Raw genomic sequence first — 26,881 nt, 5'->3', positions numbered from 1 at the left:
CAGGATCCAGCTTCTCAGCAACTGAAGTCTCTGGTGGGAAGGGCAGGCAAACATTCAGGTGAAACAATGGGTCATGTTATATGCAACCAGGGCCCAGAGGAACTCAAATATGGGAATATCAATTTTTCACAGCTCTGCCAAGATACCACTTGGCAGTGGATACATACCATAAAATTCACCTATTTTAAGCATACAGTTCAATAACTTCGAGTAACTGACCAAGTGGTACAGCCATCACTGTCATCTAGTTTCAAACATTTTCGTCAATCCCAGTTACACCCCTCACAGGGACACGCAAGAACGGTCAGTCCCTACTTCTGCCCGATAGCCTACGCAAACCCTGATTTACTTCCTGTCTCCAGGCAAGAACCATCAATTTGAAAAGCACATATCTGCTGCTTGGACGTGTGTGTGTGTGTGTGTGTGTGTGTACTTATAACACCTCTCAAGTATTCTGGAAACAGTTTAGGTGAGGAAAGCCAAAGCTGGTAATACATTAGAGCCAGCTACACAAGCATCCCTGTTCATGTTTACACTCTTCACTCAGAATTAATCCCTGCTGATCTAGAAGACAGTCTGGCATCTCCCTCAAAGACTACCTGTCACATGGAAGCCCATCCAAGCCATATGTCGCCGCTGAGGCAGACACCGACACTTCTGCCCCCTCTCTCCATCCCAGTTTGTTTATTTAGTCTTTCACAGTGGAGACCAGTAGGGCATCTAAATGGATGCTCAGAAATAAGAAAGATGCGAAGATTGAAAACAAAAGTCAACACCACTGCTAGACACAGTGCCAGGGCGCAGCAACGACCTTTCAGACATGCTATCTCCTAAAGGGACTTTGGAAGGAAAGAAGTGTCAGTCTCCTCTGAGTATCTACATATTGCCATCCCTCTGGCAGCAGCTGGCGGAGAGAGAGGAATCCCAGCTTATGTAATGACTGGGCATGGCCAAGCCGTGTGTGTGTGTTACAGAGAGAGAAAGGACCACACACACATATCTGTACTGTGTGTGTGCACCAAAGCAGCGGAGCGGAAATGAAATCTACATACGGCATTCGCTGGAAACACTGCAGAGCCCCATGGAGCTGCCGGACAGGCGGCCGACCGCACAGTAAACACCGACAGTGACAAACAGCGGAAGGAAGACACAGCTTCACAGCACCTGACAAACTATCCTTATGAGAGGAAGTGGTAAAGCAGTACACCACTGGGGCTTATTTAATTCTTCCATTTTGTCTCAAAAACTAAACCACGCTGCAACTGAATCCAAGGCAGCACTGCAGTCTGCTGCGGGCAATCACCATCTCTCCGGGGGCTAATCCCCCCAGCAGGCTCACCCCAGACGTTCCCCTCACACTCACTCATTCATTCTTTGTAAAAGTCATCCACAAAAACAAACAAAAACATAAACAAGCCTGGCTTTCCCCCCTCTATTATCTGAATGAGGCACCAAAACAAATAGCTTCAGATTAACTTTGATCTGTGTTGCTATTTCTGAGACATAAGCAGTTAGATCCTGGCCCCGACCTCATTCTCAAAATGCTGCAAAGGGAAGGGGTGTGGCCAGGACACAGGGGAAGGACCTCTTCTTCATTCATAAACAGCTGACCGAGACTAATCTCTGCTGGCTGGACTGTGTGTGTGTGTGTGTGTGTGTGAATCCTGAGCTGGTCAGAGCAGGCTATACCGGCCAAGGAGGGGAGGGGAGGGAAGGGCAGGGATGCAGGGGAGAGGGGAGGAAAGAGGATGGAAGCCCTTGCAAATGGCATCTACATCATTATGCAACACGCTCAGAATCTAAGCTCTCCTGCAATGGTGAGGATTTCCCAGCACTGGGGGGCCAGACCAAGTAGCCGACTCTGATTTGTCCCAGCTGCCTTCACTTGGCCTCTGTGACGGGGAATAATGTGCAGCTTATTTAAGCAAATCAGCCAGTGACAGGAGGAGAGGACTCCTGCTAGCTTCTTAAGATGCAAACTCAAATATCAGCACCTCTCTGATAGGGTAAGGGAGGGAAGTAATCCAAAGGCAAATGACCTCCAAGAACTGAAGATCCTGATGAGTGAGCCTGTTCTTGGGTCCACATGGTGGGCCAGAAGCCTGGTTCCTGAGGCACAGGGTGTCCAACTGTTCCACCCACCCGCCTCCACGACTGACGTGATCAACGGGGAGCAGACCAACTTCTCAGGATTAAGGCAACTAGGCATGTGATTTTTAAACTTGCTAAATGGCTCTTTATCATGTCAGGCTTGATTGCATGGTCAACCTGGATCCAAGCACTACAGAAAATGCATCAGCTCCTTGGCTTACACCATGAAAACAGGAATCCAACAAAGATTCGTCTTCTACAAGGCCCTGGCAAAGGACTAGCACTCTCTCTCTCCATCCTTTATACCTCTCTCTCACTCTGACAAATCGCCCATTGTCTGAGAACCCTGCTCTAAATATGAAAAAATTAGGTCCAACTGCAAACAATGGTTAGATATTTAGCCTAAATGCCAGTGGTTATGTTATAGAGCACCCAGAAATAATTATCTAAGTATTTATTTCACATCTGCTATATTTGAGGCCCTAGGAAAAGTGGGAAAAAGTCCACTTGGAGTCACGAAACATACTCCTTTGTGGAGTAACCCTTACATAGTAACCTATGTTACATTACGCGATGATGCAACTTGTGCCGGGTTGTACGGCAAACGTATAGTCAATCTGCAACGAGGTATTGACTAGGTAGAGATATAAATGGGAGAAGTTAAGGATGGGTGGGAACCATAGGGGCTCTTGTCTCAATATGGTTTTTGTTCTCAATGTGTCCCTTCTCCATACCTGTATTGGCTACTCTAGCATCCCTTCAGTAAGGGGGGAGGCCACTGGGAGTCCTTCCATGTGCCTCAATAGTCCCAGGAATAAAAGGCACTTAGTCCAAGGGACATGGTAAAATGAGGCCACGAGAAGCACAACACCTGAGATTGAGAAGCGCTAGCCCTCCAGCAGCAGGGTCACAGAAGACCCCTTCCAATAACCAAGCACTTCACAAAGCTGTTGCAAACAAGACCTTGTAAACACAGTCTGACATGTGGGACAATATGAGCATTCCCTCTCGAGGCACACTGTGCGCTGACCTCCGCCAGAGCCTTCCTAGCTTTTCACAGGTTGGGGTCCCCAGATCATCACGGCTACCTGGAATGGCGCGAGCCACCATATTCTTAGGTTGACAAAAAAATACCTCATGCTACATGATGATATGAAGTACTGAGCAATATTTACGGAGGTGCTGGATACCTAACAAAAGTGATTTGATTAATGTCATTGAAACAAGGGTACCCTTGAGTTATCTGTTCTCAGAAATGGAAGGTCAAACACTACATGTGTTTGCACAGAAGAATATCAGGAAAAGACCCACAGATACAGACACGCATTGTATTTAAAAAAAAAGTTTGTCCATAACGCCTGGCACCAGGAGCCTGATGATAAATGGAGCACAGAGAGGGGATGTTCACAGATATTTTCATGATGGTCATTCCAGCAGGTCCTGGAGATCTCTCAAATGTCTCAGAAAGTTCATGAAAATGGAAAGCAGGATGGCAACGCACAGAATATCCCCTGTCAGGTCACTGAGGATCTCCATGGAAAGGACAGTCCCAGTAAGAATGAACACAGAATGAATGAATCAGGAAGGTGGGCTCTTAAACATGTTGCCTGTGCTAGAAACTGGTTTTCCAAGTTGTTATAGTTCGACCCAAGTGCTTTCAGTAGACACTAGTCACGAGTCTGCGAGGGCCTCCAGACACTCACTGGAGCAAAGGCTTAGAAAGGCAGCTCCCATCACAATCCCCTCCCAGGAGTGGCATTTCTTAAAAAACAGAGATGCCTTCCCCCTGCCCTGGAACCAGAGAGTGGCCAGCTGGGGGGACGGGCAAGCTGGGCACCTCTATCTTTTCACAAGCTCCACCAGTGAATCTGATATATGGCCAAGAATGGGAGTCACTGAATTAAAGCCATTAGGGGAAACCACTTAGCTCAAGTCAGAGATTAATTTACAAATGTCGCCTTAACAATTAGCCCATTAGAACATATGTATGAGGCCTGGAGGCTTTGAGAATCATGCTAGGAGTACTCTAGAAAGGACAGAGAAGAGGATGGATTAATTCTCTCCTGAGCAGGTTTTATACATTATCAGGTTCCAGCAGAACAAATGACCCTAATTAATGATTCTGCACATTTAATTGGGGCCTAGCCAGTCACTGGCAGCAGCGACCCCTCCAAAAATGGACCATTTTCTACATATAATCCCAAAGGCACATCACTATTTTTTTTATTGAGGTATAATTTATATACAATAAAATTCACTATATAAAAACAATAGATATGAGAACTCCCAAGGCAAAACAATGTGGGGATGTTTTGTTTATGAGTGATAACATCATTCCACCCTCCAAATTAAAATGTTTGGTCTGGTGAATTTAACAGCTCCGACAGACATTTATTGAACCCCTTTGTACAAAGCCCAGAGGGAGAGAGAGGGAAAAAGAAAACAAAAAGAGCAAAGTCAGGCCTGGTCTTTGCCCTCAATGAGCATGGAATCCAGAAGTTGAAATTACTAAGGTGTCCCCTGTGGCTTTGATAAATGCCTCACCTACGAACGGACATTTCTGGGATGTCCAAGGAAGGAGAGGACCCAGAAGCAACACCACTACCAGCACAGACCCCCGAAGCGGGAGGGGAAGGGGAGGTTAGAAAAGCCAGGGAGAAGAACGGAAATCCCTGACACCCCCACTCCACCAGTCTGCTGCCGGGAAAGGCAGGCACCAGCACATCAGCAGACAGATTCCTGGCATTGAGGGTACAGGCCCCCTTGGGTTGGAATCCCCACTGTCCCCATAAGCTGTATGCTCTTGAGCCTATCACTTCTCACCTCCAGGACTCCACGTCCTGACCTGTGAAATGGGCCTTTGGAACAGATGGTCATGAGATCAGGACCTAAGTAGGTTTTCGCTCATAGTGAAAGAACTCAAAACTTTTGGCTGGAGAAGGCAGCGTTCTTTGATGCCAAGGAGATGTCATTTGTATGACATTTGTATGTCATTGTAACTCGGCACAATGGCCATTATGCATGTCACTAATCTGGGTTAGAGGGTTTCTTTCAGATAATCGTAAGCGGGAATCCGATGGACACTCGGATTCATGGTTTTTGTGTGTCCTGTAGCACAATCAATTGCTCAAGCAGGTGCCATTGCACGAAACCACACAACCTAGAGGGGCCACTGGCTGGCCCTCTCGTGGCTCCGTGCCTCATTCTGCTCTTGCTACAGGGAAAAATGAGTGGGGGAGGTCTCGCTCAGTCTCCTTTCCTCTTGCCTCTGTGAATCTTTGAAAAGCCCACGTTTCTGTAGGTTTTGCCCAAAGAAGCTCACACTCTGAATATCAGTTTCTTCTTAAGGAAAAAAAAAAGGATATGTTTTTCTTTCCAGTCTGCCAGTATACTAATGTTTTCCTCACCCTTCAACCACTCTCAAGAGAAGACATGATCTTGCTACCAAGAAAGGTATTTTTGTTATCCCAAATAACAAAAGATTTGTAAAATATAAAACCAATATTTTGACAGTGCCATTTAAACATCCAAAGGTCCCCTAAGTTTCCAAAATAACATTCTGGCACATTACTTTTGACTTATGAACTGCTTATACAAAAAGGCTGCAAGTTGATTCACTGAAAGCCAAGACTCCAAACAACGGTTTAAGTACAGATATGTTCAAGATGAAAGAATAAAAGAATAAAGAAGTGCTTTCAGTAGTTATTATTTAGAATTATAAAATACGTGGGATTTCCAGATAAGAGTAAAATTGTGCTTTATACAAATGTACAGAAGCCTAGTGAAAACGTTGATGCCTTTGGGGGCATTTAAATTGGTGCTTCCAATAATGCAATACTTAAAGCCATACTCATTACAGACTAGACTGGATTGTTAGGACAAAAGATACAATTTGGAGAGGACTTCCCACCCCTTAAATTGCTCCAAATGACTTCCATGGCTTTGGGTATAAAGAAAAAAAAAAAAATCCCAGCTTATGAGACCCTGCAAATCCTGGCCCCTTTCCTCTGCTATAGACTGAAATTAATTGAAATTTCAGGTCTTCTTATTCACCATGTGTGTCTCCCCACCCCAACTACCACAGGACCTTTGCACAAGTCCTCCAAAAAGTCTTACCTCTATTCATAAACCATTCATCCTTCAGATCTCTGCTCTGCTGCCACTTTCCTGCCATTAATGCAGAGAGTCCCCCCATGAACACAGTAGTTTGTAGCACTTAGCATGGCAAAAGTTTTACATTTTTTGGTGCAATCACTTGATCAAATCCTCTCTCCTCCGCTGGACTGCAAGTTCTATGAAGACAGTTTGCCTGTCCATTTTTGCTCATCACTAAACTCCCAGAAGCTAGCAAAGTGTCTCAATCAATATTTGTTAAATAAATGTGTATTTGGAGAACAGTCAGGAGAATATGTTTGGACACTGGGTATAATGAAAGCAAAAGAGAGCTGGAAGGACATGGACCCTCACAGAGTAAGACCTTGGAGCTTAAAACCCCAGAAAGAGGTGAGGTATAGTTCCCATGAAGGCAGGATCCAAGGGACCCATGGCTGGAGTGGAGAGCGACTGGAGAGCATCACGGTTTAGGAGGTCGAGGATCTAGGAGGCAAGGAGGCTAGCAAGGAGGATCAGTGTGCAGATCGGAAGGGGACGGCTGCAGCTGGGGGAAGGGGAAGGAAGGAGGAGTCAGGGATGGAGCCACCCTGAATGGGATGTCAGCATCTGGGAGGTCAGACAGGGTAAGGACTCAGCAGGATGGCAGGAGCCTCAAGAGAAAAGGTTTTGCACCAAGAAGGAAGAGGCTATGGAGTCCGAGAGTGTTCAGGGGTCCCTGGGCTATAAAGAAACAAGCCACCTACAAAGAAGTGAGGGAAACTTTGTCTCTCTGAAAGACAGGTTCAATTATAAGGTGGCAGATATCAGGAGTGCTACAGGAAGAAGTTGAGAATTCAAATTAGGATCGGGACTGGGAATGTGTGAAAACAAAGTGAAGTACGTGTCAGAAGGAAGTAATACACAAAATAATGTAAATATTAATGTATAAGCAATGCATGAATACAGAAACACGCACACACACACTGCAAGGGACACAGAGATAAACTGATACTCTACCCATTAATCACAAATACTAGGTCTCTATCAATATTTATTAACCAATCACATTCCTAGCAATGTATCTCTGCCCATTTCCAAATTAGGTAATTTCAGAATGACCATAGGACCATTCAGGACCATTCCAAAATCCTGGAAAATAATAGGGTTCCTTCTTAATGCAAACTACTTAAAACAATTTTATTGTAAATCACACATCTGTTGGCAAACAGACTAAGCACAATAATGAGCTTTTTTCAGCGGGGAGAGGAGAATTTGACTAATATGGAATAGATATCAAGGGTCTGGATTCTTCTTTCTTTTTTTTTTTTTTTAAATTTTCCCCAAGGAAGTATTAGGGGCATAATCATACATCAGTTGCGCAATCTCTTCCCTCCCGAGGGACCATGTTGCTATAACTCCGGGGCACAAGTTGTGCATATTTCTGCAGGTCAGTGTTTCCCTACTGCCATGGAGATGTCAACAGTGTTACATCTTGGGTTTCGTTAACCATGCTCATTTCATTTTGCACAACACAAATATACAGAAGAGTTAAATGTGCTTCTCTAAAAGCCCCAATTTATTATAAATGAAAACAAGAAACTGAAAGGATCGAAAGCAATTGGAACATTGGGCCAAAACTTTCCTGATAATTGAGGTTTAATGACACTAAAATCTTATATACCATGGCATCATATAAAACTTAAAAGGTTGATTTTCACATTTTTTCAAAGATTTTATTTATTTATTTGAAAGAAAGAGATCACAAGTAGGCAGAGAGGCAGGCAGAGACACAGGGGGAAGCAGGCTCCCTGCTGAGCAGAGAGCCCAATGTGGGACTTGATCCCAGGACCTTGAGATCATGACCTGAGCCAAAGGCAGAAGCTTAACCCCTTGCGCCAAACTGGTGCCCCTGATTTTCACATATTTTTATGAACAGCATTAAACTGATAAACTGGCAAGCTTGATAAAAGCCTTCCATTCGAGGGCTAAAGTTTGAGAGACCTTTCTTGTCTAATTACTGAAAATCCTGGGGGAAAATTTCTATCTGCTGGTGGAGCTCCCAAGTTTGACCCTAATGAGCTTGTGGGGAAATTGTCTGGCTTAAGTGCATGAGGGTCTGGCCAACTGGATTTTAAACTTAATTATATTCATAAGATGAGAAAACTTGTATAGAACTGTCCAGTCACCAGTTGCCACTTACCATCACCAAGGACTAAATTTATGGCCATCTTTGGCTTCCTTCTCAAACCGTCCTTTTCTTACAGAATACTGAAGGCAAACATGGAAGTGAAAGCAAGGACTCAAAAACATACTTGTACACCCAAATTTGTAGCAGCTTTGGAAGCAACCCACATGTCCACTTATAGATGGACAGATAAACAAAATGGTGTCTATATGTATCATGAAATACCAGCCTTGAAAAGGGAAAAAAATCAGACAGACACTACCACATGGGTGAACCTTGGCAATATTGTGTTAAGTGAAATAAGCCAGACAAAAGGACCATCATTGCATGGTTTCGCTTGCATGCAGAACCTTGAGAAGTCAAGTTCACAGAGACACAAAGTAGAATGGTGGTGGCCCGAGCCTGCAGGGGAGAGGGGGATAGGGAATTCTTGTTTAATATGTATAGAGTTTCTGTTTAAATTGATCAAGAAGTTCTGGAGATGGATAGCGGTGATGGTTGTACCACACTGTGAAGGTGTTTTTTTTTTTTTTTTAAAGATTTTATTTATTTGTCAGAGAGAGTGAGCACAGGCAGACAGAGTGGCAGACAGAGGGAGAAGCAGGTTTCCCGCTGAGCAGGGAGCCAGATGTGGGACTCGATCCCAGGAAACTGGGATCATGACCTGAGCCAAAGGCAGCTGCTTAACCAACTGAGCCACCCAGGCGTCCCACTGTGAAAGTACTTTTAAGCTACTGAACTATATACACTTACAGGTAGCTAAAATGACAAATCTTACATGACGTTAATCACAATAAAAAAATAGAAGAAAAATTCTGAGATTCTGCAAGAAAAATCTATCAGTATATTTAAATTTCAAAAGAAACAGAATCGTCTTTCCAGAGGGATACTAATATCTCTCCTCTCAATGGCAGTGGGGCCCTGTATGAAACTTTTACTACATACATGTGACTTCTGCCTCTCTGGGATGTTTGATCTTATTCCTTAGTAGGCTGGAATTTCCCCTTGGTTCCAGAATCTATCCCTATCGAGCCGCAGGGAACCTACAGGAGTCCCCATCTCCCCCTCCCACTTTCAGCCCCATCTATTACAGTTACACAAAGAAGACTATGAACTTCTCAGGGATCAGGGTTTCTAACTAGAGCCAGAACCTAATATGTCTTTGGGTAAATGTAGCTAAAGTCCCAGATATGACAGGGAGTTTTAAAAGAATATATCCTTTACCACAATAGAAAAAAGAGAAGAAAAGAAAAGAATGTACACCTTTGGCTTACAACATTTTAAAATCTGTAACAACCTCTAAAAGATAACATCATGGACACAAGACATTTGGTCCCTAAGGTCTGAACTTCAGGGCCAAACTGTAGCAATGGCTTAGTTACAGCCACTTAGTGGGTTAATAGGACCTTCAAGTCACCCCTAGAACAATCTAAACTTTCTATCTTTTACAATAATCATTTTGCCACCAATAGTGTTGCTTTTAAAAAAAGATTGTCAACGCAACCTGGAAAGCAGGGCCACCAAAGGCCCTGCACGTCAAGAGTGGGTCAAAGATGATAAACAATCATTCAACTGACAATAAAACATTGACACCAATGTTGACAAACCTTCAAAATCAGTGCCCCGCCCCACAATGCCCTGCCAGGCTCAACCATAAAGGCTCACGTTCATGTGCTTGGTTCCCAAAGCACCATATTGTTTTTCCTCTTTTGTAGACCCAACAGCTGACAACAAAGGGGTTGACCTTGGCAAACGCCATCTAGATAAGAATGAAACCAGGAAGCCCCCTGTGCTAAGGTTTGTGGTAGGTTGAGATCCTAGTGTCCAAAGAGAAGGTACTAGCTTGTCCACTTCTGACATCTCTCCCTCCTTCCCTCACCTCTGGGAAAAAATTCTTTTTGAATTTACTGTGGTACTCCTACAAACAAGCTGCCTTTCTTGAAGGAAGTGGAAATCTTCATGAGATAGCATTCCTCATGCTCACACATTCCCGTCCCAACAGCACGGAAAATCAGAAGGCAAGGGTCAGTGGTACACATCTCAACTCGTGCAATTATGGCTGTCCTCGGTGGGGGAGGGGGCCCACACCCCACCCCATCACTGTTCATTTAGAAAGGTTGGACCACAGCCCCAGCTGCCGCCCTACTTCCTGCAACATCTCACGCATCTCCCCGTGGCCCGAGAACAATCAGATGCTAATAATGCCACACAGCGGAACCACAGCTCTGGCTCACGGGAGACCAAATAGAAAAATCACAAACTCCACTTGCATGGGGCACGCGGTAGGGCTGGAGGGACTGGAACATGGTCAGGTAACATAGCTTTCCTGCCTCTCTCGGCATCGCTCTTGGGAAACAAGGAGAAAGAGGACTGCCTAGGTAATGCTACTTGTTGTATATTCAAGGCCATTTAAAAGGAGGAAGAGGACGTGTATGTATGATGTTCAGGTCTCCTTTCTACTTCAGTCTCTTTATAGGCAGAGCAGGCACACAGACTGTCTTCAGCAAGAGGGGAGCCAAAAATTTGGGGAGAATTTTGTATTCCCTATTTTTAAGAGCTTTGACACAGTTATCAAGGAGAAATCAGAATTGACGGGGCGCCTGGGTGGCTCAGTGGGTTAAAGCCTCTGCCTTCGGCTCAGGTCATGATCCCAGGATCCTTGGATAGAGTCCCACATCGGGCTCTCGGCTCAGCAGGGAGCCTGCTTCCTCCTCTCTCTCTCTGCCTTACTCTGCCTACTTGTGATCTCTGTCAAATAAATAAATAAAATCTTTAAAAAAAAAAAAAGAAAGAAAGAAAGAAATCAGAATTGGGGCAGATGTCCTTAAGTCTTTGTATGGGTTTGCCAAATTTCCTATTTATATGTGGGGGAGAACCATCACCTTCTCAGGGGTTTCGGGGCTCTTATCATCTGGCTGTGTATTTTAGCACAGCCCCATCCTGATCACTTAATTCCCCTCCATGTCTACTCCATTATAAGATCTTCGGGACACCTGGGTGGCTCAGTTGGTTAAGCAGCTGCCTTCGGCTCAGGTCATGATCCCAGCATCCTGGGATCGAGTCCCACACTGGGCTCTTTGCTCAGCAGGGAGCCTGCTTCTCCCTCTGCCTCTGCCTGCCATTCTGTCTGCCTGTGCTCGCTCTCTCTCCCTCTCTCTCTCTGACAAATAAATAAAATCTTTAAAAAAAAACTTTATGCACAAGAATTCATTTTTCTGAACTATCCACACCATTCCACAGCTACCCCGTCATTCATTCATTGCATGCAGTTACCAAGTGTCCACTACAGACTCTGAGGTGAGCTGGCATGGGATACAGAATAGGAGAGAATGGTCCTGCATTATAGAACTTGAACTCTCTTTTCGATTCTGATGCAGAGGAGGATGACAGATGCCAAGATGAGGTTCCCAGCATCAAAAGCCTTTCCAGACATTTATGCTATAGCTTAAGAGTAGTTTCCAAATATGAGTATGGATGGGAACTATCCACAGGGCATGTTAAAACACATATTGCTGAACCTCATCCCAGACATTGCAATTCGGTAAGTCTGGGGGAGCGTGAAAATTTGAATCTTTAACAACCTCCAGGCAATGCTGATGTTGCTAGTTAAAGGACCATATTTTGAGAATCACTGCTTTAGGCCATCAGAAAAAATTTCCAAAAGTCAATCCTTTCCAGATATTCTGTCTTCTTTGAGTATGGGTGTAAAAACATTTTAGATGGGTTATTTGGGTCTGTGCTATTTGGACAAAATCCCCTTAAAATATCTGTAAAATTTGAAGGCTTCTAAAAGGGAGAAAACTGGCCAGAACTCTCTCTTGAAATATTATTCAAATCATTTTTGTACACTAGTCCAATGTGCTGGACAATGCCAACAACATGTTTTGGTTTTGTTCTTAATTAAACTGATATATCTTCTCCATAAGAAGGTATGTCATGAATTTAGATATGTCACTACTGCTGATAAAACTATTAAAACTCCCATTTCTGATACATAAGCTTAGATTTCTGAAGACATACTTCAGCCAAGACTTGTAACGGTGTGGCTGAGGAGACTTGTAACGGTGTGGCTGAGGAGACTTGTTTCTGAAGAAAGTAATCAAAAAGTACCACAAATGGAAAACGGGATCTCATTGATAAACAATTCCCTTTCTTGTTGGAAAGAAGTGGTGCTAAACAACAGTTGTCCACAAGTTTTCCAAAATCAAAAGAACCAAAGATCATGCTTCTGCGCATTTTTCCCAGACATGTCTAAGACCGAGGAAAGACAGACCCAATTCCCTTGGTTCAAGCTCCACCTCCTGCCAGAAATTTCTGGCACTAATTTGGCTTTTCTGTGTGCTCTGGGCTGACCAGCCTTCCGAAGAATGCAGGTCTACTTGACATATTCTCTCCAGAAGCAGCCACAGTTATCATTTGAAGCTCCCATTCTAGATGTTGTTTGAAATGCTGTTTCAATTACACACAGGGTGATTGGATTTTTTTTTTAAGGCCTCATTTCTTTTTCCTTTCTTCCTTTTCCTTCCTTCCTTCCTCTCTCTCTCTCTTTCTTTCTTTCATTTCTTCTACTGTAAAATCAAGTCATTCAGAAGCAGACAAGGTGGCAACTCTAAGCCTTCCCTAACTTCATCTTGCTGCTTCACTGAAGGCAACTCCTGAAAGACTCTGAGGAGACTTTCCCAAAGCACTCTCTCATTCTTCATTGTTGTCACCTGTTTTCCTCTCAGTCTCTTGCCCGTGTCTCTGTAAGGGCAAGCAGTGTGTCACTCGTGTCTCTGTCTCCACCTTCTATCCATTCATCCAACCAGCCATCCAGCCATTCATTCTATAAGCATTTATTGAGTGACTACTGTATACCACGCCTTGTGCTAAGCCTGGATATACAGCAGAAAACCAAAGAGGGCTCTTGCCTCCATGGACCTTACGGTCTAGAGGAAAGATAAACACTCAACCCACGGTCACACTAGAGAGCAAAAATTGTACATGGTAAAGAGGAGTCTGAAAAGGAGTAGAGAGCTTTCTCGACTGTGAGGTTCAAGGCAGTTTCCCCAGGGAGGAAGGATAAGAAGATGTCAACTAGCATAAGACAAACATTTTACATGCAGAAAACAGTACATCCAAAGCTTCTTGACCATTGTCCCACTGATGCTTGCGGAGTGAAAGGAGAGACCAAGATGGTGTTAGGGTCAAATACACTGAACTAAATGGAAGGAGAACCCACTGTTCTCAAGAAGGAAAAGGTAATCTCCATAGTGAGGATGGAGAAACTGAGGCACAGGGAGCTTAAACGTGAGTGTGATAGGCACAGCTGGGCCTCAAATCCAGGTTTGACTTCCTATCTTTGTTCTTTTAATCCATGACACCAAAGGTACTTCCTGAATTTTAGCTTATGAGGTTGTTAGTATCCCCCAAACCTTCACCTGGTGGAACTCTAGAGTTCCATCTGCTCTTTCAGAGTTCCTTGGTAAAGAAGCATCAAGGCTGGTTTTCTTGGATAGCTATGATAGTAGACCCCTCCCCCACACCAAATGGGGACAAAAAAGGTAATCACTGACCCCCCCCCTTGCCCCCAAACCATAAAAACCCTCTCTCCCATCCCCAAGGAAATAGCATGTTTACTGCTTTATGTATACATGATCGGCATATTTTCCAGTCTTATGCCCCATAATGGAAAATTCTTTTATGAAGTCTTAATTTAACAGTGAGAATCATTAGAGATTACTTCCTTTGAATTTTGCATTAGCCTTCTTCCTTGGCCCTTTTAAAAAGCACAAGGGATTAAAAAAAAAGCCATATGAAGTTGTTAATGATTTAATACAGTGATGTTGACATCACAGTGTACCTGTGATCCATTGGGGCTATTCGTCATAAATTCTGTTTTTGTTAAATATTTGTTGAAAATTTTCCAGATATCCTGATTCCTAAGGCTTGAGCGATGACTCAGAACTCTGCATTTTCAACAAGCACACTGTACTCCCCTCTCCCTGTAATTTTGACACATTTGGAGAAACATCCACTTAATGCATTGGTTCCCTTATGAAAAGGAGAACTTTAAAGTTTCTAAAAGATCTTATTTTTTATTTTTTTAATTTTATTTTATTTTTCTGGTGTTCCAAGATTCATTGTTTATGCATCACACCCAGTGCTCCATGCAATACGTGCCCTCCTTAATACCCACCACCAGGCTCACCCAACCCCCCACCCTCCTCCTCTCCAAAACCCTCAGTTTGTTTCTCAGAGTCCACAGTCTCTCATGGTTTGTCTCCCCCTCCAATTTCCCCCAACTCACTTCTCTCCATCTCCCAATGTCCTCCATGTTATTCCTTATGCTCCACAAATAAGTGAAACCATATGATAACTGACACTCTCTGCTTGACTTATTTCACTCAGCATAATCTCCTCCAGTCCCATCCATGTTGATAGAAAAATTGGGTATTCATCCTTTCTGATGGAGGCATAATACTTCATTGTATATATGGACCATACCTTCTTTATCCATTCATCTGTTGAAAGGCATCTTGGTTCTTTCCACAGTTTGGCAACTGTGGCCATTGCTGCTATGAACATAGGGGTACAGATGGCCCTTCTTTTCACTACATCTCTATCTTTGAGGTAAATACTCAGTAGTGCAATTGCAGGGCCATAGGGAAGCTCTATTTTTAATTTCTTAAGGAATCTCCATAGTTTTCCAAAGTGGCTGCACCAACTTGCATTCCCACCAACAGTGTGAGAGGGCTCCCCTTTCTCCACATCCTCTCCAACACTTGTTTCCTATAAAACCCAGGTCACCAAACCATACCCCAAAGCAATGACACCAGCCTCCCTGGGAGGCAGGAAAAAGCATCAGCATTTGTCTGCTGTCTTAGAAAATAAAGCTTCTCAGTTAATTCCAATGTGCAGCCTGAGTAAAAGCACACACTGCATGTATATGAGAATGACTGTCACCTGAGCAGTGGGTGGGAAGAATCTCCAGGCAGAGGGAAGGGGAAGATTCCACATGAGTCAGGAGTTTGGGCAGATGGAAGCCCAATGCAGGCAGTCAAGGCTCTGCATTGGCAAAAGGGGAAACCATCTGGTTCCTCCAAATCCCCACTTGAGTGATTCTAGAAAGATAGTCCTTAGTGAACTCAGTCTTGCTGAGGAGGAGTTCCACCTCTCTCACACACGCCCACCACCCCTGTTGACACCAAGGCGGACGGGGAGGCTGCTGCATCCCACACCTCTGGGGGACACAGATGGTATGTGAGAAGGGGCCTGAGCCGGCGGCCTGCACTGATTGACCATCTGCTGCCACCGGGATTTCAGTAGCATGAGTGTCTTGGCAGGTGGTTTTTCTGCAAGCAGAGCCACCTGACTCCCTGTGCCCTGGCACCTCTGGGTCCAGGTGCAGGGTTTGGCCCCGACGGAGGGGATGGGTGGACAGCTGCTTCCTCCCAGCAGCAATGCAGGCCTCGGTTCTGGCCATGAAACAGGCAAGAGCAGAACAACATGAGCAGGATCCTGTTCAAAGATCAAAGATCCCTTACCTCCAAACATGTCCACACCCCCCCTTTTTTTTTTAAGCAAAATGGAGGTTATGTGCAATGTATGAGTTCCCACAAATGTCTGCCTCCCACAAAGCTATGTCACAACAGCTCACGTTGGTCCCTGGGAATGGGAATGAATAGGTGAGGTCCCGGGGGTCCATGGAGGGCTGGTCATCAGGATGATGGCTCAGTGTCCACAAAAAACACAATAGGTTCTTTCCCTTTGACCAACCACCCTCTAGAGTGGCCTGAGGGCGAAATTCAAGCCAGCAGCAACCAACAGAAATAGAATTCAATCTACATCTGTCATTTTAAATTGCCTAGTACCCACATGTTTAAAAAAAAAATTTAAGTGATATTTACATTTTAAGTGATATTTAAGTGATATTTACATTAAATGATATGCACGTGTAACCCCGTATATGTCAAATACATTTTACATCAACATGCTATTTATAATGAAAGTCATTTAGGGGTTACTAGAAACAACCTGTGTGCGCCCACTACACCTAAAATACAACAGTGTCTTAGGTGATACAACAGTTGCGGCATTTAGTGCAAATGAGTGTTAGTGAAACAACACAGTTGTGTTTAACAGAAAAATATTTTGTATTGCTTTGGTGTCAAGGTTCACATTGAAATGAACCAAAGTTAAGTAACATTTAACTTTAACTTTAACTTTAAAATAAAATGTAACTGAAGACTCTGTCCTTCAGTCCCACTAGGTCACAGTTCAAGTGTTTAACAGACTCAGGCTGGTGGCTACTGCATTGGACAGCCCAGAGAGATGGTTTTCATGCTTACAGAGAGTTCTGCTGGGCAGTGTAGCTCTAGAGCCCTTAACCAAGGAAAAAGGTCCCTCTTCTCTTTCTACCAATCCCAGATGAGGACACTTTGCAATGTTCTGAGTGATGTGGGTGATCCCTCCTCTCCTGGAGAGGAAGCGCAGTGGTTAAGGGCTGGACTGTAGACCCAGACACTTAGCAGCCATGTGACCTTGAGTAGGTCACTCCCTATGGCTTGGTTCCTGTATCTGTCAGAGGAGAGTAAGAAGAGCAACTACCTCAAAGAGTTATAAAGATTAAATAAGTTCATATTTGTAAAGCACTCAACACAGTGTCTTCCACATAGTAAGTGCTCTATAAATAAATGTTAAATATAATTTTCCAGCATGACGCCCGCCGGTTGGCACTGAGCACACCAATAACTCTCATTCCAGAATGATCTTATGGAAAGACACACACACACACACACACAAACTTCTCACCTGTCAGTAGCTACCAGCTTTCTGCCAGAATATTCACTGATTCACTTGAGAAATACTGAGGTTTTACCTTAATGCAGAGCCTTCCAGACCCATACCTTAGGAGAAAAGGAACTCAGATAGTCTGAAATGTTATACAATGTTTGTCCCTTTCCCATCCTCCAAATCATACTTTCCTGGTTCTTCAAGGCAAGGACAGAATTCCACCACATTTGCAAGCTCCTTTTCCTTATTCAGGCCTGAGCTCAGGCCAGCTCCTCACGGAAGCCTTCCTTGACTACACATTCTAAAGTTGCATCCTGGGTGTGCAAGTGAGTGTGCATGTGTCTGCAGGTGCCCACAGCACTGGTCTGTCCCCTCACTCAGATTCATTTCCCTCACTGGCTTACCATACATGGAAATCACTTGGCTTATTTACTTCCCTACTTGTCTATTGCTTGTCTAACCTCAAGAAGAGAGAAACTCTGTACAGACAGAGTCCTGTCTGTTTTGTCTTGGCTATAATCCCAACACCCAGGTTGCTGGATGGAACATAGTAAATGCATTATATAAAATCACAGAATGAAAGAATGTATAAATGAGTGAGTGAATAAATGAATGAATGAATAATTGAGTGAATGAATGAATGAATGAATTCCCTCCAATGACGTATAGATTCCCCAACTTCCCTTTGCTTGGTATTCCAAAGCATATTTCATTCTTCATATTTTGAGAACTCTCCATTCCATACTACTCAATATATATGGTTAACTATTTTTGTGTATGTGCCTTGTCTCCTCATCTAGACGACAAACCCCTTGAAGTTGTGTCCTAAGTGTTAACATTCCTCCCTTGGCTCTCTTAGCGCTCAGCATAAGGCACATCCTCAACGAATACGTGTTGACAAATGAATGGGAAGGACCAAGCAGAGTCCCCACAATTAATCTTCTTGGTCACACATATTGGACTATTTCTGCAGATCATAATTTGCAAAATGAAGCAAATATATAAATACATACATCTCTCTGTATGATATTTCTCATTCTAATTAAATGAAGCTATTTTTGTAACTATTTTCCAGTCTAGGAGTAAAACTAGTACAGAATAATGCTAAATGTTAGATCATTAAGTCACTTTTCTTTAATCATATGGCAGTGTTTCAAAAAAGCTTTGAGTCATCTTCGAGATTCTTTGCCAGGGGTACAGCACGCTACAGTTAAAATGGCACTTATCTCAGTAAACACACTACTATTGCAAATGATTTGTTCCAATAAAGCAATTTCTTGGCAAAGGGCTGCCTTTTCTTCTAAACCCCCTACCAAGAAGAAATACATGGAACCATTAAAAACACCAGAGACAAGAGCACTTGCAAAGTTCCCTTTATCAGAAGTCACCAAGATATATCCCCCCTAAGGTAGAAGCAACACCAATTGGTCAGCCCTCTTCCCCAATTTCAAATCCTATGGCACCTCCTTGATGCAAATATTTTCTATAAGACAGCTGTAAATTGTAAATAAGCCCTCAAAACTTATATTAAAGTACTCTACGGGTATTGGCAAACATCCCTACTTGCTTTCTCTCTTTAGTACTCTTCCTCTGCCTCCCTCCCATTCTTTTTCTCCTCCTGTCTTTCTATGACAAAAATCAGGAGGTTGATCGCATGCAAACATAAATTCCATTCCTACAGAAAGCTGAGTTCTTGAGCGATTAAGCATACAGACCAATCATCTGAAGTGGGGGGAAAAAAAATCCCATAAAGGCTAAATTATTTTCTGATGTACTTATTCCATGAAGGGTCTATTATGATAAGATATTATACTTGCAAGATAAATTGAATTCACATTTCTGCAACTCATCTACTCCTACAGAAACGCAGATAAAAATTTTATAGCAACCTGAAAAGGTTTGTGAAAGGGATATAAAAGAGATCGATACTCTAAGAGTTTAATGTCAAATTGAAACAATAGAAAAGATGGTCCAAAGCAAGGACTCAATTTCCAATTCTTTTCATCCGAAAAGAAAAGTACCACACTAATCAAGGAAGCGGAGGAGAGAGTGGTCATTCAGGAAAGAGAGCTGTCGGATAGGAGCCGGTGGAAGTGTAATTGAGTTGCGAAGGAAAAATGCGTTGAATGTGGGGAGTGGAAAACAGTCCACTTATCATTTCTTTAATTCACACACATTTATTGATCTCCTACTATATGCTGGGCAACATTCCCAACACAAGGAATATTGCAGAGAACGAAGGACCGAGACCCCATACGCAGCTGATAATCTGGTAGGGAGAGGACCCTTTCTAGAAACTAGTTATGACAAGACATGCACAAGCAGGTGTTTACATGACCGTACAAGAAAGGGAAGGGTTTGCGTTCTTTTTTCTGCTGCCTTTCCTTGAGTCGTGACATTAGGGTGACGTCTAGCATTTTTCTGAGCTTTGTCAAGATTGGTGTTACAAACAAGGAGCTTCCTCTCAGAGTCTATCTTTTCCTTTCTCATTCCCTCTCTCCATTATTAACCATAGGAGGCAGTTAACGACCATGACAAATCATAAAAGATTTCTCCTAACTCCTTCAAGTGTGACTATCCTGATTATAGCCTGCAGGTACAGCCAGCCGTGAACCACACGCTATTTATAGGCTTAAAACCCAGGCAGAATTTGTGTCACTCGTGACGAAAATGCAAGCGTCTCCCAGGACCCAGGATCCTCCTCCTCTTCTGTGAAACCCCCACAGGCAGTGAGGGTGCCCACACAGTTCCTCCCAGAGATGGGTTTCATCAGGGTCCCTCCCCCAATCCCAATCAAGGAGCCTACGCAATTACAGAGCTAATCATTTAAATGATGCTACTGAGAAACAAAGCCATTTTCCTTGTTAAAAATGTGTTTGCTGTCCTATCCATTTATCTCTTTCCTTGGCAGGGCTCTGTATTAATTTATTGCCCAATAAAGCACAGACACTAGCAGAGTTGCTGAGCCATGCCCAGTGGAAGGCCCACTATTTCATCCCAGCAAAGGCAGCCCGTGAGCCAAGAACACGAACACGAGCTTACCAGGCATCACAAACCTTGGCTGGCTAATCCTGGCTTCATTTGCTGTCCCAGAGATTTCAAAAGAGAGGGATGTATACAGCTTTGGGAAGAATGCAGGTGATTGATAATTACCAATGATCAGAGGAAATGGAGCTCAGTTTGGTCTGTTAGCCAAGGCTAAGTGCCCTTGGGTTTCCTTTCTATTGGACAGTGAGCCTCACTACCACAGGCAAGCTCATGGTGGGCTTTGCAGGGAGAGAGGCTGAGGGACTTGTCCTGCCTCAATGTCCACCATTCTAGGAGACTGTCTCCCTCTAGATGAAAGGGTGACATCTGTTGCTTCCTCGGCACTTCACACCCAGTGATGAATCGTAAGGTCCCTCTTCAGATCTACGCTTCAGGGCAAAACCTTGGGTAATGATTATCATGTGTATGGAGGGCTTATCATCTGAGAATCTCTTTCATGGCTGGTTGCTGGATGGTCATAGATGGTAAACTATACCGAAAGCAGGTTCTTCCTATATGGAAAGGCTTGACCACAGAGAAGCCTTTACTGATGGAAAGTTCATGGACAAAGGTTTGAGGGAATGGCCCTGGGCATCTGGTTTCCCTTCTCAACTTTCGGGATTACTTCTAGTTGAGCAGTAGGTTCAACGGGGAATGCACCCAGGAATCTGGCCCTTTGCTCAGAGAGTGAGCTCAGATAGTACCGCTAACATAGGAAGAAGTCCTCAAAGCCAAGAGAATGGAACACCAAGGATGGCTCCATGGATTGAAAAAAGTGGCTGAATGTTACTCTGGGAAGAAATCATCAAAGACATCTAGCACTAGGCCTGCATTTTAAGAGAGGAACCTGAGACCCGGTGAGCAATTCACTTGTCTGCGGCACTACTGTAAGAAGAAGCAAAGGCAAAATTAAGAGGCTGGATGACGTGGGGGATGGAGAAGGCCTAGAAGGTCTGCCTTCAATTTGTCATAGACCCCCATGGCTGCTCCCGCAGAGGGTACAGCTCAACAAGCTACTCACAAGCACAAGACTTATAAAACCACAACAAAACCCCCAAAGCAGATGGACATCAGTGACTTCTGCAGGAAGTTCTCAGCACGCTACACTGCTGAGAACCATCTTCACTTGGCAGAAGGGCAAGAAGGAGGTGAAAGGAACATGCAACACTGCCACGAGGAAAAAGAAAATGGCGCCCACCAAGGACCCACCCATTTACACAATCCCCTTTCTTCCACGTGTCTTACCAAAGGTTATGCTGGTTTCCGTCTCATTTCCAAGGGGGCTCTGGTGAAAGCTGAGGAAGACACTGTGGAAAAGCCACTGATTTTGCAGAAAAAGGCCATCAGTTCACTGCAGCAAGTCGGGAAAGTACCAGGGAGAGTACTCAGCCGCCCACCACATGTAATTCCTTGCACCTCTGAACCTCTGAAATGGCCCCTGTGCACTGTCCTCCCTCCGCACCTCCACAGTCACAAATCCGACCCATTTGTGGGGCTCTATTTACGAAGCTTCTCCTGGCCACTCCTGTCCCCACGGACAACACGTGTATCATGGGCCTCACTGGTTCACCGGGCTGCTTCTCAGAGCGGGAACAGCAGCGATGCATGGAATTAACACCTGCCATGCGCTTTTGTTCAATTTGACAATTACCTCCATAATAAGGCCCCTCAGCAGCCACCCCTTGTACACCTTCCACCAAGATGCCTATTGTATGCTCTGAGGCCCCCTGTGCTAGAAGCTCCCAGAGGTTCCAGCTAACAGGCAGATCCCTAGGCCTAACCCCAGATCTGCAAACTCAGAATCTTGATCTGGTTGAGAATAACTCCCTGGGAGTGCCTCCTATAGCAATGGGTGTACAGCAGATAGGTGGGAACACTTGCCCCCACGGCCCCTGCACACACCACCCTCCCTCCCCTGTTCATGGAGAGGGGGTGGGGTTTTCACGTGGGGAACCTGATTTTCACCTTACCTGTGTGGTCCCAAGGAAGTCTGTTAACCCTCTCAGCTTCCTTGTCTTCCCCTCTGAAACAGACACTACAGGTCTGTGGTCCAAGGATGTGAAGTTTTCTGCACAGACCCAGGCTGAGTAGGAACTCAGGCAGAGTGTTTGCATTAGGAGTGAGGTCCTTGTGGGATTCACACAGGTTGAGCCCGTAACTACCCTGAACCAAATCCACAGTGGTAGGTATCAAAAAGCTAGTGACTGGGTCTGGCTTGAGAGTAGACTAATTACATAATAACTTTATAATATCTTAGCATAATATATAGAATATATTATATGATAAATTAATAATATAATATTAATAGTAGCAAATATGAATATGGTATATCTTTTGGGTTGGGCACTACCCTAAATATTTAACTTATAGTAACATATCTAATCTCCACAAAGAAATTACTACTATTACTATTATGACCACTTTATAGCAAAAGAAACCATGGCCCAGGGCTGCTGGGCCATTTGCCCAACATCCCACTGCAGGAAATGGCACAGAGCTGGGATTCTTCTAACTGCCGCTCTTCCTGATGCAGCTGGTGGCTCCACGGTTCATCCCTTCTCCTCATCTCTGCCCTGGGACCCGCTGAGACCTTCTCAGTAAGTCATCCTTGCCTTAGAGAGGTCCTTGCCTCTCCCGGAAGAAGCCCTCCCCTCTTCAAGGGAGGTCAGGAAGGGTGAGGAGCTATGGACACAGCCCATTCCATCCCCTGGCAGTATTTTCTGGGCTGTGCTCCAGGCCAGATCCTGACCAGAAGGAATGTCCTCTGGACCTCTGCTCCTAGGGGTTCAGGTTCTGGGGCCCCTCCCAATAAAGAGGCTAACTCATGCAAAATGCAGAGTCTGCACCCCGGTAGCTTTTCCGTGATGTGACTGGGCCAGGATGGGGGGACTATGCAGATACTCCATGCATTTTTAAGACTTTTGAATGATTGGTGTTATCTCCCCAAGGAGAGGAATTAGCTAAAAGGATCACATGGTCCACATGCCAACCCATCAGAGAAGCTGGAACTGACTACAACAGCGACACCAGCACCCAAGTTCTGTCCCTGCTAGCTCACCTCCTGGGACTGAAGTATCTCCAGACTGAGAGGGGCATTTCTCTAAGGACTCATTCTCTGGACTTCTGGAATCACTAAAATGGCCCTGATCATTTATCCATATAACTGGCTCTTCCTTCTTCTTCTTCTTTTTTTAAATTTATTTATTTGACACAGAGAGAGAGATCACAAGTAGGCAGAGAGGCAGGTGGGTGGGGGGTGGGAAGCAGGCTCCCTGCTGAGCAGAGAGCCCAATGCGGGGCTCGGTCCCAGGACCCTGAGATCATGACCTGAGCCGAAGGCAGAGGCTTAACCAACTGGGCCACCCAGATGCCCCAACTGGCTCTTCATTCTAAATAGTCTTAACACATCATACTTCTCCCAAATCCCAGAGCACCAGCCCATGTCTAAGACACCATCATCTTTCTCCAGATTGTTACACTGTCCTTCTAACTCATCTCCCTGCTTCTACACATGACCCTAACCGTGGGTCAGTGGGAGGATGCTGGTGTTCACAACCACCTGAAAAGTCTGCAGTTATCATGGACTACTGAGATCCTTCAGTATCTAACAGTTCATCCAAGGAGAAAAAGAATGCGAGAGATGGTTTCTTTCCATCCAAACAATGAAAGGTTTATACCCTTCCATTAATCAATGCCAGGAGTTGCCCATCCAGGCAGATCACCATTGTGCGTGCCCCCTTTCAAAATTGAGCCTGGCTTATTTCTCAAGTCAGTCCTGCTGATTATATGTATATAATCAGTGCACTCTGTTTTAGAACTTCGTGACAATCCACGTAACTTGGTGCAAGTCTAGCCAATGCCATGTGCATTTAGGAAATTGGAAAGAATGTGTTCAGTAGCCACCTGCTAGGTGTTACAGAGGACAAAAAGGAAACATAAAATAGGATTGTCTCCTGTAACAAAAATGTATGTCTCACAGGGAGACAAAATGAATACCCAACAAATAGACTGACAATCATATCAGATTGTTATGGTTAAATAGAGCATCAGTGGGAGAGAATAAAAAAAAAAAAACAAAAAAAAAACAAAACCTTAGGAATTGAGAAGCAGAGGAGCAGTGAGGCTAGACTGGCTGGGGAAACAATGTATCAAAAATAAGTGTTGTGATAAATGTGTGAAGTGTAATTGAGACCTAGAGCTGCCTACCGAAAAGCAACAAATATCTAGTGCCCTGTTGTTTCCCAGGCCCCCATTTGTCTAGAGATAACAAAGCAGTTTTCAAACCTCAGCCTCATCGGAGTATTACAGAAACTTGGCATGACAGGGAAGACAAAAGTAATCTTCCCTCTCATACTGGGTCACCCAAAGGTACTCGATGGTACAAGCAAGGGATCTAGGATTTGGTGTCGTAGAAGTTAAGAATCACACGCCTTGATCTGTAGAAGAATATGATCTCAACTCAGGGGAGAAACTGAGGGATATTAAGTCATAAAATGTCACAGCTTAAAGGAAAAATAAGTTTTCCAGCCACTCTTTCTCTTTCCACTGTGAGTCAGTTTTGAGAAGTGAAGCTGAGCAGACACACAACATATCACGTTGCAAATAGGATAGGACATTCCTATATAAATGGCTATTACTTCCCCCCTTCCACCCCCGCAGAGCGAAAACAGTGCTGAAGACCTCCTCGTAATGAACAGCAATGGAGTCTATTCTGGATATGCAGATCTCAGGAATGTTCCCACACCTTTATGGTTTTGGGTTTTTTTTTTGTTGTTGTGTTTTTGTTTTTGTTTTTGTTTTTTCTTTCTGGAAGCTCCAGCATTTTCCTTCCCCGCTCTTGCAACACTGGGTCACTGGAGCTGTGCCTGGCACAGCCAATGAACATGAAGCTCTAACAAGACTAATTGTGAACTTATAGCAGGTTTTATGAGACTATTGGATGCTCTACTACATTTAGAATTAATTATCCCATCTACTATTTACTTAAACATTTTTAAGGAAAGGAAAGAAACCAGGGCGGATGTTTTAGGCTTTTTTATAACAGATCTTTTTGGAGTCAAAAGAAATACCCAAAGCAGCCACTGAAAATCCTTAGCCTCACGGTGAGGGTCCCACCTTCTACAGTGGAAATTAATGGTGGGAAGAGAGAAGAGATGGAAGACAAATCTACCCAGAACATCAAAATCCCAGCAGGAATACAAAGGGCAAGGCTGAACAAATTAATAATACCACTCTGCAGTTAACTGGTACCTTTCATCAGGGAAGCTCAACGTACTTTACAAATAACACTTATTTTCCCATCTCAGAGAGGCAAGGAGATAAATGGCAAGCCCAAAGGTCACATAAAGAGTGTGTCATGATTTTAAGAAGAAAACCCAGGCCTTAAGTCCCCAGCCTCTGGTCTAATAGGTTTCTCCCTTCCTCTAAGCCCCGAGTGCCTCTCCCCTTTGTTATTTCAACCAATGACAGTGTCTGAAAATGTCCAGATTCTTGCTCCTCCAATCAAGAATATCACAGACCAAAGTCCATTTGAAATCTGAAGGAAATCTTGTTCTCATACTGAAATTTCAACTAGAAAAACAAAGGCATATCTAAATTCACCAATGTTCTAGAGACGCTCCAAAGCACCAGTACAGGGGAAGACGTGTGCCGTCGTAGAAAAATTTGCATGGTTGGACCAGAGAATACTTCCTCGGGCTATCTGATTCTAACTGTATGGAAATTTTTTACCATTCTGTAAATTGTGGATACGTGATAGCAATGCAAACAGTTCTTGGCTGGGGCCATGGAAACTCTGGCCTGTCCAAGAGAGGTTCAACAGACTCCCCCTCCGCTTGTAGAGGAAACAGCTTGGCTTTCATTTGTACATTTCTTCTATTATTCCTGACCTATAAATGTGTCTGTTCTTTTCAACGGGTTCCCTCATCGATTCAGTAGAATAAAAGCTTTAACACATGTTCATTCTGATAACTGATAGTTGTGATTTTTATACCCTTTCTGCGAAAATTAATTTTTAACACCAATCAAACCTCAGAAGTGCTCTATCCCAAAGTTAGAAACACAGATGGGAACAGCAAGAGATGTTAGAACTCAGAAGAGAACTGAAGGAGAAAACAGAAAAGTTGAAAATTTCCTTTGCTCGTGGTAGAGCTGTAGATCTCTGAACACAAGGCAGGGGATATTTTTCTTATGGGAAAAAAATCCATAAACTAGAAAATATCTGTAACTTTATCCTCTATCCTGTCAATACCCAAATCTTGTTAATTCAAATATAAGGCATATTACCTGGGTCCAAGACCTCAACTCTGACACCTACCAAAGACAGAGCAGAATGCCAACCAAAAAACTGCCAGAGCCCTGACAAAGCTCTGGGTTAGAAAAAGGTAAACTCCTTCTCTGGATGGGCATAGCTCCATTCTGGGTTGGCATATGGGACTTGGCATATGGGACTGTATTTGAGCCCTTTCTTGTGCCTTCAGCTAAGCACCCTTGGGCAGTGCTCAACCTACAACCATCCATGGTGGCCCTTGATAGAAGGAACACTCACACCTCAAGACCCAGAGCTGTAACAGGAATGGGCAGGTAGAGCATGCATGGCTGTTACTCAACAGGGCAAAAGAGAAAGTAGGAGGCCCATGTCTGGGCTGACCTGATCCAGACCACTGAGGTCCAATTGAATTAAAGGTAATCACTGACTCTGTAACACCCTGC

The 26,881-nt window shown here is 44.0% G+C and overlaps 1 protein-coding gene across 17 annotated transcripts in view; it reads right to left on the bottom strand.

The window, feature by feature from the left end:
• Window positions 1-26,881, bottom strand: part of KCNMA1 (potassium calcium-activated channel subfamily M alpha 1) — a 730,798-nt gene that overhangs the window by 364,256 nt on the left and 339,661 nt on the right. The gene's annotated exons all lie outside the window — the stretch shown is intronic.

Source organism: Mustela lutreola, chromosome 4 (genome assembly GCF_030435805.1).
Source record: "Mustela lutreola isolate mMusLut2 chromosome 4, mMusLut2.pri, whole genome shotgun sequence".
Taxonomy (NCBI): Eukaryota; Metazoa; Chordata; class Mammalia; order Carnivora; family Mustelidae; genus Mustela; species Mustela lutreola.
Note: the sequence above shows the minus strand (reverse complement) of the source record. Positions and strands in the feature narration are given on the sequence as shown.